Source organism: Protopterus annectens, chromosome 1.part0 (genome assembly GCF_019279795.1).
Source record: "Protopterus annectens isolate FY-2018-M chromosome 1.part0, PAN1.0, whole genome shotgun sequence".
NCBI lineage: Eukaryota > Metazoa > Chordata > Ceratodontiformes > Protopteridae > Protopterus > Protopterus annectens.
The window spans coordinates 1,523,242,152-1,523,269,117 of NC_056725.1; positions in this window are offsets into that span (position 1 = coordinate 1,523,242,152).

The window sequence follows — 26,966 nt, forward strand, 5'->3', positions numbered from 1 at the left end:
TATTGTAGTATATAACATTCATGGAAAACAAAATATTAGATGAACAGTGTACATTCCATCGATGTCTAAAGAGGTACCATTGCTTCAGTTTTTATTTCTAATATACATCTCCAGAGTATAAATTTATTGTTTCCTTTCTTTCTTTAATATTTCATACGTTTCTTCTTTATCACTGCTGTGTATTACTTGTCACACAGCATTCTAAGTTTAGAATTCAATTTGTCTTCTTGCTTGCTATAATAATTGTCCCAGTCTGTATTCCCTGGAAAACAGTCATATTTGCCATATAACTTGCCAAATGTTTAGTTTAATCACTATCTAAAGCATACAGAAGAGGCTGACTGTATGGTATATTTAATGCACGCATAATTAAAAGCAGTCTCGATGTTTTCATCTTGTTATACCCTGCCTGGGATGTAAAATAAATTATCTGGAACTCATTTCTCCGTTCATATGAATTAAGTCCAAAGTCTCAACAGTGAGGAACTAGTCTCTTATATAACAAAGGATTTATGTGAATGTACACACTGTGTTCTTGTGCAATCATGGCATGCAACACTATCAGTACTAAATGTAAAAACATGCAGCCATGAGCAATGTCTCACACTGAGACACTGACACTATTTTTTGCTGTTAGTTGTATTGTTTTGAAAACCTTCGTAAGATACATTTCATAGTAAAAAGTGTTGCCAGTACTTTCGTGTCACTGAAACAAGGCATGCATAATATACAGCTAGGATAAACTTGTTTACACCATCAGTAATTAATAAGCTGAAGTATAAACTTGCTCAAGAGGCTGCAGATGGACGTGAACCAAATTTTGGGCTCACTTGGGGAAACTGGCAGTGCAAATGCATTTACACGACAAATTACAAACTATACCAGCTGACCTACAAGAAGACCTTCCTTGATGTGTCCTTGGATGCATATATCTTCTCCACCTATCAGAATTTAATACCAGTATGTATAAAGTCCCATATTCAGGGATATCCATGTGTCAGTAACAATACATGCCATCAGGTAAACTGTCTGATACCTAAGTGTGACTATCACTCAGGCCTGCCAGTTTACCCCTGTGCCAGCATTAACTCACTCACTCCAATGGAGCTCAGGAAGTTTGCAATGTAACTTCCAATGGGCAAAGCCTCAGTCATTTGACAGAATCAAATTATATCCTCACATTTCAAACAAATGTTCATATCTCTGGAACCATAGGGGTTATGAAAGAAGTATAAATGACAAACTCTTCAGCACAAACTATTTTTATAGTGTTGCATTCTTTAGATTCTAGGTCTTATTGAATTTTATAAGTCACAGTAAACACAACTATTACTTGTGCAATATTTTGTAAACAACTTACAATATCTCAGCAACTACTTAAGTTACACCCACACTGTCAGCAGCATTTTATTCATGTATCCGAGAACATTCATATGAGGCTAAGGAGTTCTGTCAGTGTTACTTGGTTGTTTAGATATTTAGAACAATATCAAAATTATATGTCTATATATTAATATCATAAAAACAAAAGTTAATATATATTTACTTGCACTAGACAGAGGTCAAATATTAATGCAGTTAAGTTTGCCTTTGTGTAAGCTAGCTTTAACTGATTCCCTCCAGTACAGCTATTTTGAGTGAGTACCTTTAACTCCCAGTGGGTGTGGCTTGAGCCTTTAAAAATGAAGTTATCACCTTATAGTTCAAACAAATATTCATATCTCTGGAACCATAAGTGGTACTAGAAAACTCTAAATAGCAAGCTATTCAGAATAAATTAATCTTTACACTAGTGGCATTCATTCAATTTGATGTGTTAAAACTGATTTTATAAGCCAAAATAAAGGCAGTGAATATTAATTCTGTAATGTTGTATAAACAGCTTATGATATCTCAGTAGCCATTCAAGCAAGACACATACTGCCAGCAGGATTTTCTTCATACTACTGTGAGCTTTCATATGAGGCTATACAGTTTTTTGTGTTATCTGATTGTTGAGATATTTAGAGAAATATGAAAATAATAATAATACAAATAAGCAATATACATATAATATTCAATATCTTTTTAGCTGCATTAGACAGAGGTCAAATATCAGTACAATAGTGTTTGCCATCACGTATGCTTTAAGATGAAATCTTCTGATACCTTGTATGTAGCATGGTTTTGGAATTATTAATGCAAATATGAACAAGCAATATTTGATGTCTAGATGCAGCAATAGCAGTTAACTGCAGAAAATGCCTAGAAACGCACTCAGCTGTAATGAGTTAAGATTAAATCTTTTAAAACCTTGTACATAGCATGGTTTCATTTGGTCTTCCTCGAGTGCCTACAGTGTTTTTTCTGGTATGGTTTTGGAATTATTGATGCAAATATGAACAAGCAATATTTGATGCATAGAGGTGTCAGTAAGAGTTAACTACAGATGCACCTGGAGGCGTTATTCAGATGTAATGAGTTAAGAATGCTTCTATAAACCATGGAATAATAAACTGATGTAAAAATATATAATTCCCTGACTTACAGGGAATTTCAGGAGCTACAGCTGTTTAAACAACAGCCACTTTGCTGTGGAGGGAGGGTATTTCTGCCCCATATGGCAATGCCTGATATATAATGGACCAGGTGACATGGTAAGAATGGATGTGCTATATTTAACACTGGGGATCATGCTTGCAGGGTTCCTGGCTGAGCTGAATCCAAAGCATTAACCACCAAAGAAGAAGGATATAAATGATCTATTCAAAGCTTCCCAAATATGGCGCAACACCCCTAGTTGCTGTTGTGATAATAATGCTTGATGAAGACCTGTGCCAAGAACCAAGTGGCTGTGGAACAATCCACTAATGCAGACATTGGCTCTATGGCATAAAGGGATGAATTCCAAGCTATGATCCAGATTATCTGGGTTCTTTAAAGTTGGTTTGGTATCAGAATAATCAATGAGGGATAAGGAAGGCATGCAGACACCCATCTGTTTTAAGCTCTCTCAGGAGAGATGATGTGAAAGATTGTTGGGTGCACCTGGCATACCAGGCTATGTTGGAGACTGAGGAAGGATGACTGCAGGCATTAGCAATTTATTAGCAGGGTACTGGAGGAAGGGGGTTGTCTTACTGCAGAGGTAGGACCACACACCCTTCAATGACCACATGTACTGCCACTCTATACATACAAGTAAACTTGCTGAAAGGAGTTAGAGCATACACAGAAAAAATCCTCATGCCAGTGTGAATGACCCTGTAGATGGTTATGCTCTACTCTCTTCTCTACCTCCTTGAACCTACAATGAAAACTAGTATGCTGTCTTGGTAAAAAAAATGCTGATGGCAAGTTCAGGGCATTAGGCTAGACACAGACTTACGGAGACTGAACAGGGGAGACTGGAACATACCAGTGAGCAGCTGATGGCCTCACATGCCACCAGTATCAGAACAATAACTGTAGAAGACATTCTTCAGTCAAGTACTTTAATTAACCATTAGTCTGGTAGAGTGAGCCTGTTTGACCACAGCTTTTGCCAGCAGATGGGTAGCCATCTAACGGAAAAAAGAGTACACATTTTTATTCAACTTATAAAGTGTATTCTAGGCAGCTAAAAGCACTTTTCTCATTGTTCCAAAGGAGATAAACAGCTGGTGTGTCTTGATAAACTCTTGAAAGTAGTTCAGGAAATACTTAAGCTGATAGTGGATATCCATGGTGTGAAGAGCTCCTCCTCCCTTGGTTTCTGCTATCAAAGAGAAAACTAAGAGATGGGTAGATTCTCTCAGAGAAACTAGTGAAATCACCTTTTGAAAGAAATGTGGGTTCACCTCCAATGGACACCTCTTCTTGTAAAACACCAAATATGGTTTCCAGCACAAAGAATTTGGAGTTCTGAGATGTGCCACTCAGAAATGATGAGCTCTAGAAAAAAGAATGTCCCCACAATGCAAACATCAGTTTAACTAGACTGGCATTCCCAAATGGAGTACAAGCAAGTCTTTCAACCATGAAGCTCAGTTTTCATAAAGGGTATTTTTTTTTTTTGGAGGTGGATGGATATGTAACACTCTTTCAAGGAATTGCTTGACCATTTAGTGCTGGCCCATAACCCTTCCCTCCATAACCTCATGATGCAAGTAAATAGCTGTAATGTACACCCTTACCATGGAATAAGTGAGGATAAAGTCACGCAAGTTTATGAGATATATCTAGATCACATGCAAGCTGATCAGATAGGGATGTCACTCTGCTCAAATTGTGACCTGTTTCCACTTGGAGGTATAAGTTTGCTGAGTGAAGGGCTTCAGGGCATCTTTAATCATCTCTGAGATTCCAATCAGTAAACTGGAAAAAGTAGGGGACTCTGCATCAGGTGCTATTCCCTCAGGTGAATCAATCTGTTGCCCCATCCATGGGAAGACAGCATTTGCTGAGATCAAGATGGATTCTTGTACCTTTGGAAGTTACTAAGCCTTAAACCATGCCCTTTCCAGCCACCAAGGGATAATGATTATGAGGTTTGACCTTCCTTCCTTCCCTGAATTTTGAAAATAGGCATGGAATCAGAGATAGTGGCAAGAATACATACAAAACTCATTGTGTCATATGGGACTGAATATCCCACCACTCTCTCCATATGGGACTGAATATCCCACCACTCTCTCCGATTGGGACTGAATATCCCAGCACTCTCTCCATATGGGACTGAATATCCCAGCACTCTCTCCTATCTGTCCAAATGAAATAAGCAGAAAAGATGATACCCTACTTTCCCAGGGGATAAACAACTCAGTCTACACTGCTTCTGGAAAACACTGACCAGGGTGACCTATGAGTCGAGTGTTCCAGGTGAAGGCTGGAGACCCAGCTCAGACCATCCTTCAGCTTATTCAGCTTCTTATGGATGTGAACCACTGACAGAGTGATGACCATGTTTGTGACTAAATGACAAATGATCATTTCTTCCTTTCTTGGAGGAATGATCATGTGCTGTCTTACTTGTTTTGGTACCACATTATGGACAGATTGTCTTAATGCACAAATATAGTTGCTTCTGCATGGTTCTTCAAGGTCGGGAAACCATTTTGATGTCTAACTGGTTGATGTTACCCCACCCACTCCCCAGCCGATTCAGAGGGGAAGAGTTGTCAAATAACTTGTTAAGTACGAACTCATCACAATGCTGACTCATTAGATTTGAACCTTGAAGAAGTGGTATTTCCCCTAAGGTTTTGCTTTGACAGGGCTACCTGTCCCTGACCCCTCTATTCTAACCATCCACAAAAATCTTTCAGCAGGTATTAAATAAACATTGTCTGTGGTTACACCACTTTAAAACAAGAGGCATGCTCATTAAAATAGTATATTTGATGAGTCTGCCCTTGATAATTAGGATAGCTCCCAGGAGTAACTATACCTCTTGTACTATTTGGGAGGCATAGCTTCCTAACCCATAGCATAGCATCCATCATCAGATTTGAGATAGGTTTGGCTGCATAAAATAAATACTTGCTGAAAGACCGATGAGGATAGATCACTATTGCAGTGCTCAGAAGTAAGAATTACACACCAAAAGCAGTTTCATAAGCATTTGCTCTCTTTGAAGTCAATGACACCTCACAGGCCTTTGCAGCACTAACATAAATAGGTAAAAAATTAGTTCTATGAACATTGTGGAAAATATTAAGCCCAGAGGCTGCAACAGAGTATGGACATTGACTCTGCGCTGAATCTTCCCCCATAAGGTCAAGGCTATGAGCTCCAGGGTCCACTCCAGGGACTGTAACAGCTGACAATTGAGAGTGTCCAACTTTTACCAAAAAAAAAAAAAAACAATTTCCTATAACTCTGCATGCAGATCTTTCTTCTAATTCATGATCACCCAGAGTGACTACATCAAAAGAAGCACACATAAGAGGGCCATCATCAGGTAGCCCCAGGATATGGCCACCAGGAAGGAATAATCCAGAGGTGGAATACAATGATACCCTTCTCCTGCATGGTTTCAGCCACAACGGCTAATACCTTGGTGAGGATCTTCCTTGGGTACCAGGGACAATGCTTCCACTTTGGGGTGCCATTCTAAGAAACAATTAAAGTGACAGCAGGGGATCATATGATCCATCCACATAGGTAATAGCTTATTTCCTGCTCTGGAAATCAATAATCTATCAGGTGTTAGGATGGAGGACTGAAAAACATTCCTCTGATAGATTAAAATGTTAGATCTTTTTCCTGATTTTCTTCTTTAATGATAACCTCACTAATGCCATTCTGCATAGACACACACCTGAACTGCATCCCCATTCACAACATGAGTGGTCTTTGAGGTTAGCCATCACCTTATTTTCTATGTGTGACTAGAAAAAGAACAGGTTTAGTGAATAAACGAAAACCTATGACCCAACTTAGCATAGAACTACAGTCTCCTGCCACACCTAACTAGAACTCGAGACTCCTTATCAAAAAGTGAGATAGCAAAATGCTGTGGTCTCTGGGACTGATGGTATTCTAAAGAAATGACATAAGAATCAGCAGTAGGAGGTGTGGAGAGGTATTCTTCTCATTTTGGTGGCAGCTTCCAAAAAGCCACATCCTTTAAATATGCCAAAGAGAAAGAGAAAGAGCTGAGATCTGGACAGGTTCTTCTAATAACATTCAGAATAACAGATTGAAATGTTACAATAACCCAGAATTCCTCAGTATTCTTCTCCATGAACATTGCTGGGAAGTTTTTGGGAACATGCTGAAAGTTCATGTCTTGTCTAAGCTGATTTTCGTATGCATCTACAAAGAAGGAACAGCTTGGGGAATTCAGACTGAGGTGTGCCAGTTATCACTGTCCATGTCTGTGATAATACCCTTGTAATCCTCTGAGTTCTCATGGGACCATGAAGATGAGAGAGTACCATGACCCTCACTATAAGAGGTGTAACTGAGTGGCAGACGTGCAAGGCATTGGGAGACCAGGAATTAACACATGTTTGCATGCAAGTCAAAAGTAGCATGGTGTGGGAAGAGCCTACACATGGCCTGCTTTGGGCTTCAGACTCCAGGTTATTTTACATCACTGTGTCTAAGCTAAAACTCTTTTCTGATAGAATTTGAATCATTCATTTCCAGAGTTTACAATAAAAACTAATAAAATATCAGATGCATCATTTCAATGTAACAGCACACAGATGAGCATGAGAAATGTAATGTTGAAAACAGTGTAGCCGGTCGTGATGTAAAGGCTATACTTCGTATTTTTATTTACTTATCTGTTGTTGACTTCTTACACAGAATTTCCTTCCTGACCCTTTGTTTATTAATGATGTATTGTAAACATTCACATTAGAGTTTCTAGATAATGACAAAATTATTATTTCAACTCAGAGGGTAAAGTAAAAAAAACATAAAGTTATTATGCTGCATCAAATGTTAGAATGAAATGTGTAACACATTGTTAACATGTAAAAATGACCTGGGCAGAGTAAATCTGTTATCTGGAATAGCCCAGCAGCTCATGTTTTGCCAGGCTACAACAAAATTGGTTTGCACTTTGTAATCGTGACAATTCAAGAAATTGGATGGATGCCTCCCTAAAGGGAAACATCTGTTTCATTATTTAACTATTTAAATTTAAGTTGTATTTCAAGCACTCAGAAAACTGTATGCCTTAACATGGGGTCTATATTAAAAGCACGAAGGTTTACTAGCCGAATACTTAAACGCCGACACATATTCCACGAACCACAAATATACTGAACGCCCTAAACCGCGAAATTCAAAATCTCAAACCGTCATAGTTGTCCCACCCCACCGCCCGCTACATACTACCTACACAAACAAACTAAATAAACCACATACATACACTAACCAAAACCCTGCTTCTAACCCTACACTAAATCTTGCATATACCACCATGTATGCCTTACCTTAACCCACACCCTAACCCTAAAGTCCGTAACTATCGCACACTTACCTTAAGAAGCTATACCCAAACAAACTAAATAATCCACACACATACACTTAACAAAACCCTACTTCTAACCCTACACTAAATCTCACATACATTACCGTCTATGCACTTACCTTAACCTGCACCCTAACCCTAAGGTCCGTAACTATCGCACACTTACCTTACGGAGCTGTACCGCAGAAAGGCCAACAATGACGATTCTACGTTTCAGATTTCGTGCTTCAGGATGATCGATGTTTTCGCAGTTCGATGAAGACGTGTCGGAGTTTAGGTATTCTGGTAAGTAAACCTTTGTCCTTTTAATATAGACCCCTTAACATGATATATAGCATGACAAATGTTGACTAGCTAACTTGTAACATCATGCATTTCACTAATCACACACTGGCAAAACAGTGAGTATGCACTGAGGAATAATAAAATAAATAAGCATGTGACAATCTTTAGATTACAGTAGACTCTCTCTTATCCAGCCTTTCTTTAACCAGTCATCAAATTTCTGCCGTAGCCCTAGCAAAAGACAAGAGAGAAGAACTACACTTCCTCCTCATCTGGGCTAAATAATGACAGCCATTTGAATTTTAGACTTCATATTCAGTAGAAAAATACATACTAACACAAATCCTGTTATTCTAGCTGATTTATAACCTTTTAATGCTATTTTGTATGCTTTTTTTCTTATTAACCAGCCGTTCGTTTTTCCAGCCTATGGTTTAGTCCCAGCGAGACCGAATAAGAGGGAGTCTACTGTACTGGAGATTTATTATCCCATATAGGGGACTGCTGGAAGGTGTATATTACTGGCTTAGTTGTGTATGGGGCTGGCAAATGCAGCATTAGTTCTTAGTGTGCAGGTTTTAGACCAAGAGTTTTAAACAACTCATACATTGCTGGGAATAATTGTAACATATACATCCAAAAATTAAGTTTAACAATACTTTTCAGGTCTCCTAAGGAACTATACAGTACATATAAATATGACGATCAGGATTCTTAGATTGTGTAAACTTCAGCACTGTAATTAACCCTCATTGCAGTGAGTGATGAGTTACCCCTTATCAGCATTGTAATACTTTGTGATTTTGTACCATGGTTTGTTTCCCTGTATGTTATTTTTTCAGTCTCAGATTTAAAAAAAAAAACATAAAAATCCCACTCTCAAAACAATTTAGAATTAAACATTTCAGTAAATGAATTAGCGTATTTACCATAAACTATTAAAATAAAACTGACCTAAAATGAACATGAACATGACATTGCATGCTACTCATTAGGATGTTGACTCCACTGTCATCCTGACAATTAGTAACTAGTCATTCCTAGCTAATCTATGGTCTGCTATGTAGCAGAAGCATTGGCCTCAGTTGCCTAGACAGAGATGAAGTTAATGTTTTCATGTAGTTCTTACCGTACTTAGTAGATATATTTGAAAACAGCACATGTGCTTCTAAGATGTTCTTATCTCTCAGCTGTAGATAAGATTTCATAGTCCTAAGGCAGTATTAGTAGTAGAGACCCAAAGCAATGATTGGTTATTTTTTTATTTAAACAATTAAACCATAGAGATTTATCACAACTAGTGCACTAATTAGAAGCTAGTGTACGCATTGATCCCATGTGAATACAAGATACCATGGGACCTCTGTCTGCTTGCACCATTTCTGTTGTCAGTATGCTTGTATTAGGTACTTTGAATTAGTGTAAGCATTGCCTTATGCACAATAACCCCCCCCCCATTGTTACCAGGCAAATAATCCACTTTGTTTAGGTATATAAACATATTTGAACTTGGGGCAAACCCATACATCCCAACTGTACAGATTTTTGCAGAATGTCCAGATTTTTGCATCATATTTTGGTGTGTTCCTCCTAAAATCTGTATTTTTCTGGCAAATAGCCGGGGATTTAAGTCATTAATAATGAAAAACATTTGAGTTTAAGACTCCACATCCTTAAGAAAATTCATGTTAATAAAAAATCTATTATTCTATTAACTTTCTAAGTTTGTAAGAGCAATATTTAAAATCTGTCCCTATTTGTCACCCCATCATTTTAGGCTTTGTCCAGATTTTTTGCTCTAACAGATTGAGAGGTATGGGCAAACCTCTCATGTCCTTCATGTACCCAATTTGACAGTGCTCATTTTACCTCTAGGCTTATTCCCCTGACACCAAGCCTACACATGTTGATGTACTAAAAAAAAAAAAAAAAAAGACTCCCAAAGCCTTCTAGGCAACATATCGATGTGACTAGACCACAGCCTTGACCTAAGTACCACAATCACACCTCACCCACCAAACAAACTGATGTCTCTAACAAAAGCAGGGGGCATTAAAATGTTATGTGAAATCCCGATAAATTTGCCAGAACATACTGCCGTCCAAGAAAATTCTAGGTTATAGGTCTTTGTTATAGGTGCACCACTCACTAGGCTGAATTAAGGCAGACTAGCACTCAACTGTCTGTCAGCTGCCAGAATCCATGCTGCCCCTAAGGTTCTTATATCCCTTCACCCATAAAGCTGTAAGAACAAATAATAATGAATATACAGTTTTATAATATTAGCTATGCATCCTGTCTATAGAGTAGTATCAAAGGCTGAGGTTGAAAAAAGTTGGCTCAACACATAGTTTCCCTTTTCCAAAGCTGTTTCTGTAGGTTTAAAGTAAGCTAGAAGGTAAAAACAGCCAGCATGTGTTGGGTTGAGATTGTATGAAAACAGATTTTTTTACACTGTTAAAAGTATTAAAAAGCAGTATTTAATGCTCCTTGATCAGCACTGAAGATACACTTCTGATTTTTATAACCACTCTCTTGGGAATCCAGACATCTGAAATAATTTCTTGCAAATCCATTCTATTTTTTTTTTTTTTTTAGGCACAGTTCCTTTTAATTTCAGGTAGAACCTGGAGAGTTTCCATTTTTAGATAGACTTTCTCTTCTTCATTGCAAATGGGTCTCGTTGCCTCTGTTAATCACCGACTCTGAAAGCATCTAGGTAACATATTATTACTATTAGTCTTTTGTAAGAGTGTAGACTATAGCTACTCTTTTTGATCTAATCAATATGTGCACCTTTCTCAGAATTCAGGTGAACTGTTTAGTTTACAGTTGAGTGAGTAATATAAAAATGTGTGGGAAAGTATTGCATCATGTCTGTGTTCCAGTGTCTTTTCATTTTCACCTCAAATATGCATTTAACCTGTCCTTTGCAGATGAGAGAGTGAACAATATTTAATACTCCAGTTTGGATAATATGAAGGCAGATACTTTATGGCTGTGCTCTGTATGTATGTATGTTTCTAAAGCTGATAACCCACTAGTCATAAGAAGTATCCTGATTGGTTAAGGCGCTGGTGTCATTCTAAGGGGATACAGTAGGTGTCAATATGGGACAAGATGATCACCAGCCCAGTTTGCTTCATCAAGGATAGCCTGCACCTTTACTTCAATGGATTCTGCACAGTGGCCAAAGTAATTTTTCCCATAGTGCATTTTTGGAAAAGTCCAACGTTTAGACAGTTCAACATAATAAAATGACTTGCAGTTAATTCTAATAAGAACTACATCAAAGTTGCTCTTCTCAGTGCCAAAATATCTTTACACTAAGTTGCCAGATCTCAAGGCTCTCTTGTAACTTGAACATATCCATATCTGTACTGTAAGAGAGACTCTGTTACAGTGTTAAGACAGCTTATCCTTTTTCCTGGGTTCAAGCACCTATCACACATTCAGACCTTCTAGAAACAGCAGGGAAGTATCAGTGTTTGGCAGAGACACAGTTAGCAATAGATTCTCCCCAACCCCAAAACAGACCTTACCAAACTTTAGATACCCAAACACAACACATTATCAACATCTCACAGAACATGTTCCATGTCTCTAGAGGGCCATTAAAGATTTCTAAATGTGTTTACTGAGCTACTCATAAATACAGATATATTTTGATAGTTAGCTTTAATGATCCATTGATTAACTGGAGAACCTATACCATGAAGGCTGAGTATGCCCAAAGCTTCCTAAAATTGAGGTAATCCACAGAGCTTGATTCAGGTCTTGTATCCCACCTGTGACCCAGAGGGTGACAGAACTAAGAAGAAACAGAATACAAAGGATTAGTACAGTAAAATCACTTTAGCTACCAGATCTATGAGACTGTCTCTCTGATAACCTCCTTGTGTGAGGAATAAGGATGTCTTGTTGAAGTTTCAAATAGTTTATTCAATTAAGCAGGTAGATGGATGAGTGTTCTTGTTCTAATGCATTGCATTCAACAGGTCAGTTATTTAAAGGCAGTTACAGACAATGGTGGGAGGGTCCAGGGGAGTTGATTGGAAAAAAATAAGCTGTGAGAAGGAAAAACAAGGAGCCAATCCCAAAGCTTAGAGGTTAGTCCCTTATCTGAATATTCTTGAAATACATATGAGGGTTTACCATCTCAGCAGCCTGTGGAACCTCATTTTTAATTAAAAGTTTTTTATTTTTATTTTTAACAAACAAAACATGAAAACACACCATGAGCTGCAACTATAAAACTATATTTAACTCATTACAGCCGAGTGACGTCTACAGGCATTTCTGCAGCTACCTCCTACTGCTCTACTAGGCGTCAAATATTGCCTGTTCATATTTGCATTAATAATTCTAGAACCCTGCTACACACAAGGCATCAGAATATTTTATCTTGTAGCATATATGATGACAAACACAATTGTATTGATATATGACCTCTGTCAATAAGTATTTGTTAGAACTGTAAGGTGATAACTTCGTTTTTTAAAGGCTGAAGCCACACCCACTGAGAGTTAAAGATGCTCACTCAAAAGAGCTGCCCTGGAGATAATGAGTTACGAAAACGGTTTTGCATGAGCTTCATCAGGTCTATCTGATAGAGTGGTTTATACTTTGATCATTAAAATTGCCTGCTTTTATGAGGCCATCACCAGACTTTATTAGCCTGTCTTGTATCACATATAATATGAGAGGCTGTATCTCCCTTTATGGGGCTCATATCTCCTGAAATGCATTATGAAAGAATAAAAGAATATTTTTTCTTGTTTAGCAAAACAGGTTTACAGTTCCTGCTTATAAAAGATTCATATACATGATTAATGTAACTAGTTCCCATCCTGATAAATACAAACTTTTTATATGCAGCGGATCCAGAGAGAAATAGCTTACAGTGGAAACAAGCCATGGTGCTCATTTTTACAGAGCTCATGGATGTGCACAAGGAGGAGGAAAAATGTAAGTATGCATGGTTCCTAAAATTGGTAAATGCTAACTCCTTTATACAAAGCGCTAACCAACTCACCTGGGGTCAAAACCTTCTTGATCTTCTCCTCTTAAACATTGCACTAATTCATATTAATCCTACAGTGTCCTCATCTCTGGTTAAATTAAATCCCAAATCAGTATGCTTTTCCTTTAGGGCATCTAACACCTCTGAATTCTAGTACAAACCTACTACAAGATCTGTAGACTTGTTATGCCATTGAATTATACCTCCAGCTATATGTCAGAAACAAAGTGGTCCCAATCAGAGCAAGGCATATTGAGGAATGTAAAAATAAGCAACATTCAAGGCAAAAATATATCACATTCTACCTGCATTAAAAATATATCACATTCTACCTGCATTAAATATATATCACATCCTACCCACATTAAAAATATATCACAATATACCTACATTAAAAATATAATACATTCTACCTACATTAAAAATACATCACATTCTACCTACATTAAAAATATATCACATTCTACCTGCATTAAAAATATATCACATTCTACCTACATTAAAAATATATCACATTCTACCTGCATTAAAAATATATCACATTCTACCTGCATTAAATATATATCACATTCTACCTACATTAAAAATATATCACATTCTACCTGCATTAAAAATATATCACATTCTACCTACATTAAAATACATCACATTCTACCTACATTGAAAATATATCACATTCTACCTGCATTAAAAATATATCACATTCTACCTGCATTAAAAATACATCACATTCTACCTGCATTAAAAATATATCACAATATACCTACATTAAAAATATATCACATTCTACCTGCATTAAAAATATATCACATTCTACCTACATTAAAAATATATCACATTCTACCTGCATTAAAAATATATCACATTCTACCTACATTAAAAATATATCACATTCTACCTGCATTAAAGATATATCACATTCTACCTGCATTAAAAATATATCACATTCTACCTACATTAAAAATATATCACATTCTACCTGCATTAAAAATATATCACATTCTACCTGCATTAAAAATATATCACATTCTACCTACATTAAAAATATATTGCATTCTTCCTGCATTAAAATATATCACATTATACCTGCATTAAAAATATATCACATTCTACCTGCATTAAAAATATATCACATTCTACCTACATTAAAAATATATCACATTCTACCTGCATTAAAAATATATCACATTCTACCTACATTAAAAATATATCGCATTCTTCCTGCATTAAAATATATCACATTCTACCTGCATTAAAAATATATCAAGCAGATCAGCAAAAATGGTAAAGTTACCATAAGGAGGATCAAAGCAGAACATGAATTACAATTATCAAAACACCAATAAACGAAGCTCCAACTACTAAGGAACAAAGCACTGATCCACGCCAGATAGAAGTAAAAAAATCCACAGATTTTATTTGCGTACTAGCGATAAAAAACGGACAATGAAACCATAAGAAATACACGTATTGTAAAGCGCTTTTCGTCTGGATATGTATCCGGACTTCTTCAGACAAACACTTCGTTCCACATACACTGAATTCAAATAGTTAGCGCAAGATGCACTAACCAATCAGGTAAAAACAATGCAGTAAGTTGTTAAAGTAACAAGCACGCTTTTTTTAAAAAGATGTTAATGCTATCCCTACTTTACAATTCAGCATTTATTCTACAATAGATAACTATTTCATCTTCGTACTTCGTTTAAATGGTCAGGTCCACAACAGTTAATATATATATATGTTTCCTACAGAATTTATATAGAAGTCAGTAGTATATCATGACAACGTAAATTTTACTAAACATCCTACACTGTTTACAGTTTACAAATAAATGAGTGTAAAACTGAATGTTTGAACAATCCAAACTTAAACTGAAATATATACACATAGAGCTATAAATACTGATAGTGTTTCTAAACATCTATTTATACCTTGTTAAATTTTACTAAACATCCTTTACTGTTTACAGTTTACTATAGAAGTATATTGCATTCTTCCTGCATTAAAATATATCACATTCTACCTGCATTAAAAATATATCACATTCTACCTGCATTAAAAATATATCACATTCTACCTACATTAAAAATATATCACATTCTACCTGCATTAAAAATATATCACATTCTACCTACATTAAAAATATATTGCATTTTTCCTGCATTAAAATATATCACATTCTACCTACATTAAAAATATATCAAGCAGATCAGCAAAAATGGTAAAGTTACCATAAGGAGGATCAAAGCAGAACATGAATTACAATTATCACCTGAAGCCAAGGTTAATTAAAAATCCTTCTTTACCAACATCAGACAATTAAGAAACAACATACAACAGTGCTCCAAATGAAATTATAAAGGTATTACCCACTCAACCCTTAAAGATCATGCTGAATGTTTTGCAGACTGATTTACTGCAAACTTCACACTAGGACCTTCATTACAGTTCTACAAATTCTTTAATATGGAGGATGTCCCAACTACACTCTCTCAAGCTAAAATACCAACATTTTGAAGAGTGGCAGTATGGCTAGCTTATTCATCTACAATGCCAAGGATATGCACTCTTCCTAAAACATTTCACCTTTTCCATACCCACTGGGTATACTCCTGTGGTATGGATAATCACTATCATTATACCACTCGGTAAAGAGGACCCCACCCTGGATTCTGGGAATGTACAGCCATCAATCTACCAAACCTAATTTACAAAGCCATGGGACAGCTGTTTACTTAAGTTCTGATTAAAAAAAAAGAATGCTTATCATTCTACCCACAACAGGTTTTTGTCAAAGAGAGATTACATCTACTTAATTTAGTACACTTCTTCAAGAAAGTCACTGAAGCTACAGACAGTGGTCATACAGTACAGACAGTGTATCTGGATTTGGTCAATGCCTTTGATATTGTACCTCACACTAGGATTGCAAATAAGCTTAAAGGCCTAAATGTGGACCCTTATGCTGCATGAGGGATAGCAAATTGGCTGACACACATAATCTATGTTGTTAAATTAACAGATGCCACCTTAAAAAGCAAAAAGGTGACTAGTGGTACTCCTTAAGGCTCAGTAGTGTTACCTCTTCTGTTTGGCATCTTCTTTTCAAATCTTTAACCCACTAATCTAGGCATTTGGTTAACTGCATTTACTAATGACTGCAAGCTGGGTGTTGTCATTTGCAGAGCTTCTGATACCATATCACTACAACAATGGTTAAACCATATAAATCAGTGGCATATTACAAATGGATGTAAATGCAAAAAATATGTAATTGTCACATTTGGTAAACAAATCTGAATGACAGCTTAGAGCATCAACAGCACTCCATTTCAGACAGATGCAGTCATCAAAAATCTCAGCAGCCTCATAGACAACTCCCAAACCTTTGACCACCACATAGGAACAATAGTCTAAAGGTCCTTCTGTCTAGTCCAATTAATAACTTAAGGTACCTCCATATAGGTCAAAAGAAGTTATCATTCCTCTTTATATGTGCTAATTGTATCAATTACAGAATATAATGCTCCTTTTAGTATGGATCTGTCCAAACATATCACTCATCTAGAAAGACTTCACATCACTGGACTAAAGACATTCAGCTGCTAAGACAGGTTTGAAGCTCTGTTAGACTTCTGCAAGGTGATTTATGTCCAGCATTCTGTACTGCTAAGTACCCAGCCTCCCTTGATCTGCTATGCCTCCACAAAGGAAACACTTTCACAAACACAAAAACTTGAATCTTCATCAACAAATAAATAAGATATAATGTTGGAGGGACAGATTTATTACAGGACAGTTCCCCATCTCTGGAATGATATTTTGTTATATATAAAACAAAATTATACCCTCACTTTCTTTAAGGGAAACCTTGATGATTCGATAGGCACTTATAAATTCATCCCAAGTTTATCTTGTTTTGCTCTTCTGAAGGCAGGAAGGAGGTTCCCTATGAAGGTGATTGATTTTGCCTTGTAAACTCTATGACTCTATGAATATGTGTTCAATTATTTGCGGGAAATTAATTATTGACCATATTGTCTCTTTTTTACTGTATTTTAAATCTTAATAACTGGACTAGTGACTTTTCACCTTATACTGGAGGGTTTTTTAATTAAATTATTTATTTATTTATATTTATTTACCGGGGTTGTACACTGATCTCAATGGACCTTTTGCAGGCACAGTCCAGATAAATAGGATCACATAAGACTGACATATCTCTTAGGCACTTTGTTCTGTTTCCATGTCCTCGTCAAACTCTTCTTCCATTACAGTGTCCAATAGAGTTATTTTTTTTACTATGAACAACATGAACACAAACAACCCAGTGCTCCCAACTCAGATGGCTGCCCTGCTATAAACTTGGTATTATCTCTTCTCACGGCTCCCACCCTGAAAGGCTCGCACAGTTAGGACTGCATCCAACTGGGCATTTAAAAACAAAATGGATAGCCACACTAGTCTACCCTCAAAAACAAACTTAACAAAGGTATTATTTCTTCTCACGGCTTCCACCTGAAAGGCTCGCACAGTTAGAAGGACTGCATCCAGTTGGACATTTAAAAAAAAAAACGGATAGCCACACTGGTCTACCATCAATAACAAACTTAACTAAGATTATTATTTTTTCTAAAGTCTTTCTGCTTAAACTGTTTAATTCAGCTGTACTGGGTCAACAGCACCAAACTTCCAAGCCCTTAAATAAGGCTCCTAATGCTAAAATGTTCCACCAAATTGTACTGTTAAAGGTGCTGTCTGTGTTTAAAAACAGAACATAGATTAGAATTTAAAGCAAGCAAAAAAGCAAGAAAAAAGCAAGTTCCACCAAATTGTACTGTTAAAGTTGCTATCTGTGTGTAAAAACAGAACATAGATGTGAATTTAAAGCAAGTAAGAAAGCAAGAAAAAAGCCTCTTACTTTAACCACAGGCTCTGAGGATTCTTCTGGTGTGGTTCCACTACAGAACTTTTCATTCAATCTGTTAAAGCTAACAACCTATCTGGAGAATCTTTGTTTGCAAATTCAGTAGGAAAAACCTGGAATTCGCTCCCATCTGACCTTACTCTGAAACCTTCCATTAATCAGTTAAAAAAAAAATCTAACCCAGTATTTTAAAACTCACTGGTTATGTCTTTGCTCTAACCCTGACCAAAGCCTCATCTACTTCCATATCCCTACAATTCTTCATTCACAGTGACTAACCTCTTACACTAAAAGTCTTGAAAAGAGAAACTGTAACATCTTTTCAGATACTCTGTATATAAGCTGCACCTATAGGTCTGATAAGAGAAACTGTAACATATCTGTATATATTTCTGAATATAAACTGTATTCTTCATAGGCTTGAAATGTGAGACTGTAACTTATATGTTAATACAATCCCCAGGATTCACTAATCTTCCGTGTAAGACTAAATTAGTCATACACGGAAGATCCAGTCTAAGAGTAAGATTGCAGCGCACCATGAATATTAAAGAGGGCGTGCTGCCTTAACTCTAAAACTAACACAGAGCGTGGACAAGTGTAGGGGGCATGTCGGACTGCCGATCAGTTCAAAAATCCACGCCCCTGCAAGTTTGAAACACAGGAAATGTCTAGTTACATGAGCGAGTCTGCTCACATGTGTACATTCTAACACTAAACTCCCCCATATAGTAAACCCCGTACAAATATAAAAAGTAAAAGATTTTTTTTTTCATTTCCGATATAGCTGCCCATATTTGCACGTGTTTGCGCGGGTTTGCCTATTGCTTAGCTACAGTTAGCAGTTTAAACACCGAAGAGGATAATAAGACAAATATATGCAAATTAAATAAGATAGCATAGTGGTTAGAGCCTTCGCACAAAGAGGAGGCATTCCCGGTTCAAGTCCCACCACTACACTTTTAATTTTCTGTTGGAAATCTGTATAGACAAGTATTTCCTGACATGTATTATTTAAAGTTTTGTAAAAAGCATTGAAATGTTATATGCAGTAGTGAACGAATTAAATATAAATATATATATATATATATATATATATATATATATATATATAGGAAGGTGAAATGGTTATGCATACTGATGCATGAGTAAATTATTTTAAGCAATGTAAAGCACTACTAAGCACATTATACCAGTATTGAGCATATTTATATTTAATTGCTCGTAGCTGAGCACTGTGTTAATTAGCGCAATGTCTTTGCGCGGAGCTGCGCATTGCGCAAACTAGCACAAACAGAACATGTTTGTGCATAGCTGCGCACCGCGCTAACCAGTGCAACGTTGAGCAATGTCGGGCAATGTCAGGCAATGTCGAGCAATGCTGAGCAATGTCGGGCAAAGTTGAGCAAAGTTGGCTAAACACGGCCACACCTCCTTCACTGTACCTTAACCACTGAGGTCTGGCCAGTAGGAAAATAAAAAACAGTGACAGAGCTCGAACTCGGGATACTGTGCACTATAGTCACAGTACATAACCACTAAGCCATGACAGCATTTCATAACCATGCACTTTCAACAGACACATATCTATCAAAGGAATATTAAACATTGCTAACATCAGCTAAGCAGGTGTGCCTACAGCTGAGTTTTTTCCAAACTGGCCAATCACAAATAAGTGCAGGAAATGAGGCATATTTAAGCTCCACAGGTGGGAATACTTGCTATAACTGGTTGTAGCTCCCTTCTGTAGTCAGCATGGCCGGGGTTGGAGAAGGCACTCGATTTCGAGCCCAACATTGGGGCATTGAGGAGACCAAAGTAATGGTTTGGCTCCTTGTCCACAATCACAAGGAAAGACTCCTGCGGGGCCAGTACCAGGGCACCCAATACAAAACGGAGGCCTGGAACTGTCTAGCTTGTGATCTCACCGGTGCCACTGGCGTTCCTCGGACTGGTGAGCAGGTCAGGCACCATTACTCTGACCTGAAGCGATGCAAGGAGGATCAACTGGACCAGTGGATCCAGGAGGCCCATGGGATGGAAAATACCCCAGTATGGAGTAAGTAGCCATTGTATTAAGTACTTATTCTTGTCTATACTATGGATAGGTATGTCTCATTATCACTGCATTTACTTCACAGCTGCAGGTGTCCAGGCTATGAATCAGCAAGCCCATGAAGATAGGCTGCAAAGGCAGCGTCACCAGGCAGGTTAGTAATTATTCTGCATTTACTGTTATATAAAATAATGAGAGAGCCTTCAAAAAAGTGTTTTAACCCAATAAATAAAGGTATAATAATTCTTTATTAATTATTCTGCATGTACTGTTACATAAAATAAATGAAAGAGCCTTCAAAAAAGTGTTTTAACCCAATAAATAAAGGTGTAATAAATCTTTAATAAAGGTATAATTCCTGGAGTGCATCTGTGTGATTTTCGTTGATATGTTGTTGTACTGTTGCATTTTAGAAATAGTACTGTTGTATTAAGCAGTGTTAGTTAACCCACACTTGGGTAGGCCCATATAAAGTGGATGAAGGGAGTGCCAGTAGCTTTTATGCATATTTACAGCCCTTAACTGTTGGTTCATGCCCAGCATGTACAGGTTAATCTGGCACATGAGTAGCTTGGTATTGTGTTCCCCAGAAATGTCAGTGTGCTGCCAGAAATGTAGGGAGCTGTTAACATATGACTGATAATTTCACCTGAACATATCTAGATATTTATATGAAAGTAGAGCTGTCAGTGTACCATCACAGCAGTAGTGTGTGTGAGCAACTCTCTAAATATTTAGCAGTAACTTCTGCATCCTGGACAGTTTGTATGTCAGATACAGCTCATGTATATAATGATCTAGCAAAATCCAATTGCACGATAGAAGGACATTGGGTAGTGTAATAATACATGTAAGGGACATATAACTGCAGTTAATAGGAATGTAGTGTAAACTAGAAGGATATATAAGTTGTTAATTGAGCTATCTTTTCCACCCTACTGTATGTGCATAAAAAATGCAATTCCACACGTCAATGGGTATGTCTAATCTCAAAACATTTGTTGGGACATATGTCCTATTGGTTTATAAATATTTGCATTCATTTCTATGCATGTGCCCTGTTCAAATACCACAATATTGGTGGCCTGTTGCCATCAATTAAACCTGCATGTTGTAATGTCCACTATTGTTCTATATATGCATGTGCTATGCTTGTTTTTCAACTGTTGAAACCCATGTGTGTTGGGTTAATGGGAATACTTCTGCATGCTTTTATAACTAACTGGGAATGCTGTCGACTGTTACTAACCCATATATTTATTAAATTCTCCAAAACATAGTTCGTATGGGAAGGCCAGTCCCAGCAGACCCACCTGTCCCACCTCAGCTGGCCATGGCACCTGGCACCTGGCACCAGCAGGTCCGGTGCCCAGCCTGGGACCTCCTCCTCCATTGGCCCTTCAGGTGGAAGCACTGCAGGGGATGGAGCTCAGCCCCCCCAGTGCAAGCGTGGGTGGAGGAGGGCCACCTATCACCCTTTGAACGGTCTGGGCTGTGGTGCGTAGAGAGATCGAGCGTTCTGTTGCAGAACCTCTACACCAGCTTGAAGCACGAGTGGTGCAACTCCCAGGTCAGCCTGCCCCTCTTACACAGCCCCCAGCACAGCCACCCTCTGGGCTGTGAAGGTGCAGTGGTGGCTGCCCATGGGTGGGGACCTCAGTTCCACTGTTGCCATCTGTGGGCTCATGGGCTTGCGATTTCCAAACATCCCTCCCTGTCAATGGTGTTCACCCACCACATGTGTCATATTCTGCCCCTATATGCATCTTGCTTGTCTTGTCTGTTTACCTCCCCAACCTACCTCCCCAAATATACCTACTTCCCCTACCCCACATTCCACTCTCACCTGAAAAAAAGGGCAATCTGCTCCCAAAAAAAAAAATTACGCCCCATACATAGCTGCCCATTTTGCACACATGTCCCCTGGACACATAAAATGTAATTTAATTGGCATTACAACATACTTTGTTGCCCTCACCCCTCTCTCAGGGGTTGAAGGTTTCATATTTACCTCCAAATTTATTCCATGAGCACAGCTGCTGCTGTTAAAGAAATGGGCAGCTATGGACCTTCCCTACATCCATCCTGCACATCCCGAGTTATTTTCCCTACTGTCTTTCCCTCTTTGTGCCCCTTTTTAACCACTTTCCTATCTCCCCATTTTTCTTTTCTTTCAAAGAAATGAGGGCGGGGTTAGCGGAAGTAAGCACTATTAAGCAGTAGTTAGCAGGTTTGCTCGAGTGTGTACTTGTTTGCGCTTAGCTAAGCATTGCTAAGCATCACACAAACCCATGCAAACCTGCTTACAACTGCTTAAAAGTGCCATAGTCACTCTGTATGTGAGGGCCCTTGTTCTGCTCAGCAGCAAAATAAAACACCTCTGTCAGTCTCAAACCCAGGACCTTGTACACACTACATTGCTTGAAGTGCTACTAAGCCACAGTAGATATACAACAAGTTGGTGCTGAAATAAATATATCATGCATCAGAATGAGTGAATGTAAAGGAAAATAGGAATGCCATACCACACAACTTGTTCTGTGGATCTTTACCAACAGTTATTGTGGTATTACATTACATGACTGTGATAAGCAAAGCAGACATTCTAGCAGGAAATAATGTTACACCCTCACTTTAAAAACCCCACACAGTATCACAGCAGGACAAACACTGGCATATCTGTTTAGGGCAGAGGCCATACCACCCAACTGTCCCTAATTTTCAGGGATGTCCCTGATTTTGAAACAAAATTTAGCTCTGTCCCTCTGAATTCTTCCAAAAACTACTGACTTTGGCCAGAAAGATGGTGAATTACACATAATGAGTAATGACAATAATTAAGAGTTAGACACTTCTTTTACTTCAGAAAAAGTGTAGTAATCCATATGCTCTGGTTCTCTCAAAGTCTCAACTTAATGGCATTAATATTTTAAAGGTGTCCCTGACTTTTTTTCTACTTTTCCCTGAGTCTGTTCAAATATGTACCTGAGTGTTTGAAAGGTCTGGCAGAGGCAGAAACACAGAGGCATAGCAGCCTTTCTGCTGTTACACACTGTGCAAATAGCTTTGGAAGGAGTTCCGGAAGCATACTCTTATGTAGGAATACAACACTGAAATACAAAAGGATGTAGCCATGTACTGGTAGCAACCAACTGTAACAATGCCATTGCTGTAGTGCTGAAAAGACCTGTGTGGTGCACAGTCAAAGAATAACATGCTAATCTCTGGCTATCATGTGGATGGGTCCACAGTTGGGAGTTACACAGACAGACTACTTGACTTGATAAACTAACATGTGCACAGCAACCCTGTAAGTCCAGCAAGATAAAATTCACACAATAATACTTACGCTCTCTGTACTTCTGCACCCCTACCCAAATGTAGAATATACCTGTGTGTGCGGGGTCTACCAAGGAAGTAGGTAAGCATACTCACAGTACTGAAATGTGTCCAGTTTTCTTGAGCAGCTCGTGCTAATGTCAACACTAAAAAAGCACAAACTGCTTAGAACTGAGTAAATGAATATTCACAGTATAGCAGTTCTCAAACAATTCTTGTGCCAAAGGAATACATCTCAATAACTATCTTTGTATGGCAGTTAATTGAAAATTTGAAAAGAAAGTACATCCTCCCATGCATCTTTGGTTAGCATTTTGAGGGGTGAATACATTTCTACACTGACAAGTGTGTACTGGAAGCAGCAACATTTAGGTCTGAGTACAAAATGTAAATCACTGGCTACACCCCTGGCTTCTGATATAAGAACTATACCAACCTTCTGTCTTAAACAATGATGTCCACAGCAAACAAGGATGATCTCCATCTTAGAAAGCTGAAAGGGCCACGCCTACCTGAGTTTGCAATTTATAGTACTGGGTTGCTATGACAGTGATTACTGCAATTACTACACAGCGAGCTGCATGCAATCAGCAATTGGTGGCCACTAATTGGTGCAGAGGCCATCACATGCTCATGTGCAAATACCTACAAAAGCAGGCTGCAATCGCTGCCAACGAACTCAATCACTCTATTGCAGAGACTGACAGAGAGACAGAGACAGAGAGACAGAGAGAGAGAGAGAGAGAGAGACAGAGAAAAGGAAAAAGAAAAAGAAATAATACCAAATCATACAAAGGAAAGGTATGTGACACATATGTATTTATTGGCATGTAGTAGATGTTTTTGAAGAGTAGTCTACATAATGTGAACCATTCATATGTGGCAGCAGTACTTATCTATGCACAGATGTCCTGCTTAACTACTGCTATGGACAATACAGTGTGTACTTGAGGGCAGTGGGACATACCTGTGAAATGTGTAGCTCAGCATTAAATGTCAAAAATCTGATCCATTTTATCTGTGTTCTGTACAGTAGTATGGCCAATGGCTGTTGGGGGATTAGTGCTACCATTATATAAACATGGGTGTGACAGAGCAACACATGCATGATAGTCATATTAAAGTGTAGCTTAGCATTGGCAACTGCTTTAGCAGTCTAGTATGCTTATCTAGCCTTTGTAGCTATATATACCCCCTCTAATGTTAGTGTGTGTTCACATGTGACACCTGTTTGTGTTGCAGCAAGACCCAACAGTTCAGCTGTGAGGTCCAGGGACTTACAACAGTGTGGACCTTGTGTTTGTATGCCACACACATACGGAGAAATATATATGTGTCATATATATTCACATCTGTATATGTGCATAGAGCAGGGGACATATTGCAACTGTTTGTGAAGGGTGGAGATATATATGTTGGTGAAGGTTAGTATGCCCATATTTGTATGTAGGTTTTAGTGTGTGACGAACAAGACATCATACAGTGCTGGTATATGACATGTGGTGGTTAAACAGTGTGGATGGTTTGTTGAGTTTGCAATGTTGAAGCCAGTGAAGCCTGCTAAAGCTACCTGGGCTGTGAACACTTTCAATGCATTTATCACAAGACTGTGCGCTATTATTACATTACTGTACACCTCACATCCTTTGTATAATTCATATTCCCACTATGAAAGGTGAAATGTATATGTGCCTACATATATATGTATATGTACACCAATGGATGTGTATATGTATATATATATATATATATATATAGAGAGAGAGAGAGAGATAGAGAGAGAGAGAGTCATATATACTCATACACACCTACATCTACTTGTTGCAATAGATTCTCTGTACTGTTGACTGACTGTGATGGTCAATGTGTTTGTGAATACGTCAAAGATATGTATTTGTGGGATAGCTTAGTGGGAAACTGTTTATGTCATGGTATTATGGGTCCTTGCTTTGAGCCCAGCAAAAGCTGTGTATTCTGTTGCTAGGCAGAAAAAGTGCTATGGCATACAGTGTGATTAAGTCCCTTGGTTTTAACCGGGGTGTGTCATTGGAAGCTAAAGCACTACATCTATGATTATTGATTGGTACCGATGTTGAATCTAAATCCTGTGTGTACTGTAGTACTTCTTGAAGCTCTGGGCCTGTACAGCAAAGTATGGTGTATGTCCACATTGCTTGCATCCACTGTTTTGTGTGGTCCCTGTATTCATCACAGCTTACATTCCCTAAGATTAATGTTTTGTAAGTACTGACACAGAGTATTGTATAGTACACACTTAAAGCTTATCTGGGTTGCCATACCTTTGTGTCCTGTAATTATGTCTGATGTGTGTGTGGGTATGTCTGTAACATGCCCTCTGTCATATGTGTGGTAAAACATATAACTGCATATCTAGCAACATTTATAGTGGACTACATCAGTATGCGACGTATATTCCCAATTGTGCACATATTTTGGCCACGGGTTTGCCATTAACAAGTTGTGTGGTATAATAGTAATACATTTACTGGACCTTACACTCATTGTGATGGATGACATATTTCTTTACACATCAGCTTGATGTATATCTGCTGTGGCTAGGTGGTGCATTGTGTTGCATACAGTGTGCCAGGTACTCTTGTATAGTCTTATATAGTGATTTTATTTTGTTGCTCTGCAGAACATGGTTCATTAGATAGAGTGAGCCAGGCACTTTCAAGCAGTTGTGGGGTGAGCAGTGATAAGTGGTAGTTAAAGTGTTTCACTCTCAGTTAGCTAATAGGTTGCTATATATGGCAGTTCAGTGATATCTGTATTGTATAATGTTAAATGTGCCATATGACTTGCTCAGACATATTTTTTCTTTATGTCTTCCAGGGATCATGGCACATCACAGAAATCCCAGCTATAGTAGTGCTGAAGTTGAGATCATTATTAGCTGTATGATTCAGCACTACAGTCTAATGTTCTCACGAACCAGCCTGAACCAGCAGGAGCATACTGCAATGTGGCAAGATGTTGTCCGGAGGGTAAATTAGGTAGGCCTGCATAACCAGACATATGAGCAGGTACGCCACCACTGCAGTGATCTACTCAGACATGTCCATCAGCATGCTTCTGATGTGTGGAAACAACAGTTTGTAACAGGAGGTGGTGTTAATATCCACCCCCCTCACCAGAGTGAAGGAGCTGCTCCTGAGCCTCGTGGCACCTGCCCAACAACAGCAGCAGCAGACATACACCATGATGGAGGTTGGAGCCACCCAGCAACCACACATGGAGCATGCAGGTAACATGGCATATCTGTAGACTACTCTTATCTGTATTGGTAGCTCATGCATATGTGAGATGTGGAGTGTGTAGTTAGAAGATGTGGAGCCTGTTGTTGTGCAATACTGATCATTTG